The sequence below is a fragment of the Phragmites australis genome, chromosome 3, assembly GCF_958298935.1.
Source record: "Phragmites australis chromosome 3, lpPhrAust1.1, whole genome shotgun sequence".
NCBI lineage: Eukaryota > Viridiplantae > Streptophyta > Magnoliopsida > Poales > Poaceae > Phragmites > Phragmites australis.
The window spans coordinates 14,075,301-14,081,300 of record NC_084923.1 but is presented as its reverse complement, the minus strand read 5'-3'; positions in this window follow the sequence as shown (position 1 = coordinate 14,081,300).

Sequence of the window (6,000 nt, the reverse complement as noted above, 5' to 3'; positions counted from 1 at the left end):
GCTTAGCGTTTTCACACATCTGTGTAAGGATTTCCTAGGCATGCGCCCATTCCTCGACCTCTTTAGGTATTTCTACCTCCTGAAAGGGTTCCAGGGCAAGGTCGTCGGTAGTGCTAGATTTTGTCTCTAAGAGGAGAAGTTGACCGAGCACATCGACTTCACCGCTAAGAGTTTCTGGTCGGGGTGGCACAAGAGATGGTCCTACTTCTAGCCCGGGATGCCCGAACTCTCTTACCGGGGCCTTACTCTGTTGTTGAGGCCCACGTAGACGCAGGAGCCGAAGGAGACCTCCATCTGTTGGACCCTCATTTACATGATCTGGTATATGAAGGAGCGGGGGTTGATGGCATATGATGTCTCCAGGGACTTCATCAAGCACTGCCTAAACCCTCTGAAATTGTTTGGCAATTCACGGCTGAGATGGACCTAGCCCAAGAAGGTGAGACAGGTACTTGTTGATCCTGAGTAGCTATTAGGGAAGTTGTAGGCATGTCTTTGTGATTAGTTTTCTTTTTGTTGTTTTTCATAGAGCTCTTGCCAAAGGTGGTGGACCAGAGGACTAATCTTATGTTCGATGCAACCCTCAAGTCAAATCGCTCGATTGTCTCGGTCCCCATCGTAGAGATTGAAGTCGATGACCAAGAAAGGATCTTATTGGTAAGTCTCACGAGCCTTCTCATTTTCTTATTCCATTCTTCTTTCTGAGAAGTCATAGACCATGGTGGTGATTGTCACAAATCGTGAAACTGTCCGGGTGTAGGAAACCCGACTCGAAAGCTGAGAATGCAAGTGTTTGGGATGAGGACCCGGACAAGGTCTAGATCATGGAGACTAAAAGCCCAAGCAGGACGGTGGTGGTGGTGCCATGTTGCAGGCTTCATCCTACATCAGTGGAGAGAAGCTAGATGAGGACAACCCCTTCACTAGTTGGTGGCTTTATCCCGCTGACACCACCTGCTTTTGCTCCCATGGCTCACCTGCTTTTGCTCCCATGGCTCCTGCTTCACCCACAGCCCTCGAGGCCCCGAGCCTGGCTCCTGCTTCACCCGTAGCCCTCGAGGCCCCAGGCCTGAATCCTCCTCCCACGAATCCAGCATCGGCTCCGATAGTCGAAGATCTAATCCTGACTACAACCACAACGGATCTGGCCACGACCCGAGCACTTGGACCTCCAGTCCCAACTTCGATAAGTTTAAGCATTTAGCCAAAGCCTTTGTAGCCATGATATTTGATTCCGAGTATGTTTAGGCACTGACCCAGGATCATGGAAAGGCAATTGTTGTCGCGAGCACATCGAACACTGCAACCTTAACCTGCACTAGAGGTAGGGATAGGAGGAAGCAACCCCCAGAAGGCAACCAAGGGGTCATCCTCCATACTAGTCCCGCTGAGACCCTCGCTAGCCAGGAAGCGACCCAGATATGAATTGTCGCTATGGACATTTTTCCTATGTTGATAAAAGCACAAGATCTAGGTCCTTTTCTTGCATGTTGCTTGGAGCATCGCCTCTAGCCCCCAAGTCCCAACCTCCCCAGATCATGGATGTCACATCCTCTGAGGGATGCGGGAGCAAGCCCGGTGAGCCCTCAGCATCGGTTGTTGGCAGCCAGGAAGTGGAGGTCAACACCAAAGGTCGCAACACCCATGGCACTCGTGAGAGAGATATTTGGGTTGCCTCCGGAAATGACCTGGAGAGAAATTGTCCAAGGTCTGGTTGATCATGACCCAGATTCGTCCTTCACCTCCTTCTTTGGGGTAAGCATTTTCCTACAAAATAGTCATTTAGTTGATAAAATAACAAGTACTGATCTGATGTTGTGCAGTTGTTCATGTCACGGTTGCACATGCTCCGTAGTGAGACCGTGAAGGCTATCGCTCAAGTAGCCGAACTCGAGAAGGAGGCCTCCAAGATGCGCCACCAGCTTTCCTGGTAGGTCGCCGAGAAGGAAAAGGCGAGCGTGGAGCTAGAGGGCCGGACGAAAGGTAAGCCCCTAACAAACCAAATATGCCATCTCTTCACCTTGTCGTTATAAACATGATGTTCTGCAGAACTTTCCGACATCCATAACGCCATGACCCAGGAGGTGGCTCGGATGTTTGTCGCCCGACAACAGCTTGCCGCAACCCTTGACATTTTCCAGGAGGCGCTCGCTGGAGTTAGGACTCAAATAGAGCCAGTGGGAGATGCTGATACAGCTGAGCTAGCCACTCAGGTGACCAAGCTTGTCGAGGCCTACGGGAGCTATGAGGGAAGGTGGTCGGGTACGTCTCGAACCACGCCATACTGAAGGCACACTACTCGAAAATTGACACCAATGTCCTCCAAGAGGACTCCCCAGGGAAAAGGACAAGGAGTCAACGCAACGTAGAGGAGATGCTCAATCCGGTCAAGGCTTCTGTGTACGCAATGGACTTTGGGCTTGGGTCCTCACCATATAACTTTTATCCTATAGTCTATAATAAAGAACTCGATAGCTTGTTAGACTTTTAGGAATTTTTATCTTAAACGCTTTGCATTCAATGAGGGTATCCGATGCTAGATGCGTTCAATAGCATATAGCGATTTCCTTACTTACTTCTTCCTTCAATTAGTTCAGGACACGTTAGTCACTAGTAGGAGCGCTTATTATGGTCAACCTTAGGTCCGTTTGAGTGGAAGGTGTCATAGTCCCTGGTCACTCATGGAATGGGATAATGAGCCTTTTTGCAACCCCGAAGTAATTATGTAATGATCCTTCCCTTCTCATTAGAATCGGCTTTCAGAACGTACACAATATGTTGTGTTCGATTTCCAGTACTAAGTACTTGTTAAGCCCCCAACTGTCTGTTTGTAAAGGTTTTCTGTGTAGGTAGTCTAAATGGAAAAACATAATAAAGTGAAGAGAGTTCATATTACCTTTAGGCCATAGAAAAGCTTTACCCCGCCCCGAGTGCGCGCATAAGATGAGGTTCCTGAGTGGCGACTTATCATGTTGTCAGGCATTAGAATGCATGAAGACCAGTAGGGCAAAAAACGAGTTCAAACGACTTTCTAGGCAACATGATCTTTATTATTACAAAGGTACTCTTAGTACTTACAATTGGGACTTACAGAGCTAATTGACAACGCACGAGCCATTGAAGACCTACTATCTTAAACCCAAATGGCACAAACTAGATTAAGCTGATAAGCAGGGACTTTATTACTATAGGGGTAGCATAGGCGTTGTTACGTGGGTTCTGAACTAGTCATAGAACCAAACCCTCGGGTTTTTGGGTTTGCATCTCGAGGTGTTGTGGTCGTGATCATGACTAAGGCTTCTCGTTCACCTTGATTCTTGAACTTTTGGGTTTCTTGCCGAGTCGATGTTGAGACGTCATATCGAGACTCTACTTATTGCAGCGGAGACCTGCCTTAGGGCAACCCCAGATGGTGTGACCCATTTGGGTCCCTGGATCTTCACGCATTGGTAAGCGTAGTGCATAGTAGCCATAAACTTGGCCAAAATTGGTTGTCCCAAGATGGAGTTATACGTTGTCTCGAAGTTGACTACATCGAATAGAATATTTTCTATCCGAAAGTTTTCATGCTTTCTGAAGGTAACAGAGAGCGATATCTGGCCGATGGGAGTGTCTGAGGATCTGGGTACTATGCTATGGAAGGCTTGTGTAACCGTACATGGTCGTGGGATCGAACCCCACAGACGGCGCCCGTTGTCAATGATTGGTGATCTGCTGATCTTACGAACTTGTAAAAGAGATGGGAGATGGTTCGAGTGGACGAATCAAAGAAACACATATAGAGGTTTTTATACAGGTTCAAGTCTCCCTTAGGGTAATAGCACTACGTCCTATTTGTTTTGTATTGATCTCTGAGACTATTACAAGGGGGTGCGTGACTAACCTAGATGGATTTAACCTAATCGGATGGGTTCCTTGCATGTAGTCAAAGGGAGATGCAAGTACAGATCTAACTGCTAAAGGCTTGGAGGATGTAGAGCTTCCACGGGCTTCAATGGATGTAATGGGTTGTGTCGAATTTTCTCTACTTTGCTCTTCTTCTTTTTCTCCACATAGTCCCCAAGCTCTACATATATAGGGGCATCGTACAGCTTATGGAGTCTTCCTTCCCTTTCTTGTAGATAAACTTTCCTGTTTATGAGATATTCTGGGTATTTGCTGGCGGTTTCCATGCTTTTAGGGATTCCCTTCCCAAAGATAAAGATATACCCCGAGAATGACGGAAAACCCTAGGATATCCGAATATGGTAGTTCTATACTACCCATTGTCAACTTGACTAAACAACGCATACATCCACTAATTCAACAACGCGCATTGACAAAGTTGATGGGATTGAGCTATCAAATTCAATATAAACAAGGGCGGATTAACAAAGTTGCAGATGCTCTCTCACGGCGCTCCATCAATCTTCTGCAGAAGCATCAGCCATTACTGTTTGCCAAACAACATGGCTGGAGGTTATTGCCAAAAGCTATACTGAAGATCCAACTACCAAGCAACTTCTCATTGAGCTCTCTTTGTCATGTATGTCTAGCCCAAATTATGCATTGAAAGATGGGATCATTTGATTTCATGGACAGATTTGCATTGGATCTGACAAAGAAACACAAAGGCATATAATTTCAGCACTACATGACAATGCTCTGGGAGGGCACCCCGGTTTCTTTGCAACCTACCACCATGTTAAAAGGTTATTTGCCTGGTCCAATATGAAGCAAAACATCAAGGAGTATGTCCAATCTTGCACTGTTTGTCAGCCAGCAAAGTCAGAACATGTGGCGTCACCAGGTTTAGTGCAACCTCTCAACATTCCCGATCAAGCTTGGACTGTGGTAACCTTAAATTTCATCAAGGGGCTACCAAAATCAGCACATCATGACACAATAATGGTGGTGGTGGATAAATTCAGTAAGTACGCACACTTTTTGCCACTTACTCACCCATTTACAACTCTGTAGGTTACCAAAATCTATATGAACCAAGTGTTCAAGCTACATGGTCTTCCTCAGGCAATCATATCATATCGAGACCATATCTTTACCAGCACATTGTGGCAGGAATTGTTCAAATTGTCGCAAACTGAACTCTGTCTTAGCTCTTCATATCATCGCAGTCTGATGGTCACACAGAACGGGTAAATCAATGCCTCGAAACCTATCTTCGGTGTGTTGTTCACGCTTGCCAGAAAATTGGTCTCATTGGTTATCTTTAGTGGAGTATTGGTATAACACATCATACCACACTTCTCTTAGAGTCACACCATTTGTAGCTCTTTATGGGTACAAGCCTCGGGATGTCAGTATTCCATCGATTGCTGAATGCACTGTGCCAGACCTGGTGTCCTGGGTGAAGGAGAGAGAAGTTATGCGCCAATTAGTCCGCCATCATCTCGATCGGGCACATCACCGGATGAAACAACAGGCAGACAAACACCATTCGAACAGAGAATTTCAAGTGGGTGATCAAGTTTTCCTCAAATTGCAGCCATACATTCAATCTTCCATAGCTCATCGACCTTGTCAGAAATTATCATTCAGATCTTATGGCCCCTTCCGTGTGTTGTCCAGAGTTGGCTCGGTGGCTTACAAATTGGATCTGCCAAGCACTAGTCAGATCCATCCCGTCATCCTTGTTTCACAGCTGAAATGTGCTCTCAGTCCAGGTACGTTGGTTAGTGCTCAATTGCTTCCCGGTTCTTCAGTCTTGCAGGAAGTTCAGGTTCCAGAAGCTATTCTGGATCACAAGCTGATCAAACACGGCCAATCAATGGTGGAACGCGTTCTCGTGAAGTGGAAGGGCTTGGACACCAGCATAGCGATGTGGGAAGATGAGGAACCACTCCAGCACTGATTCCCATATTCGCCGGCTTGGGGACAAGCCGCCTCCGAAGGGGAGAAGAACGTCAGCACCTGTTGTCAGTCCGGCAACAGCAAGCCGTGAAGTAGAGGTGGAAGGAGTTCGTGCACGCTGGGATCAGGCCCGGACCGATCGGTGTGTGG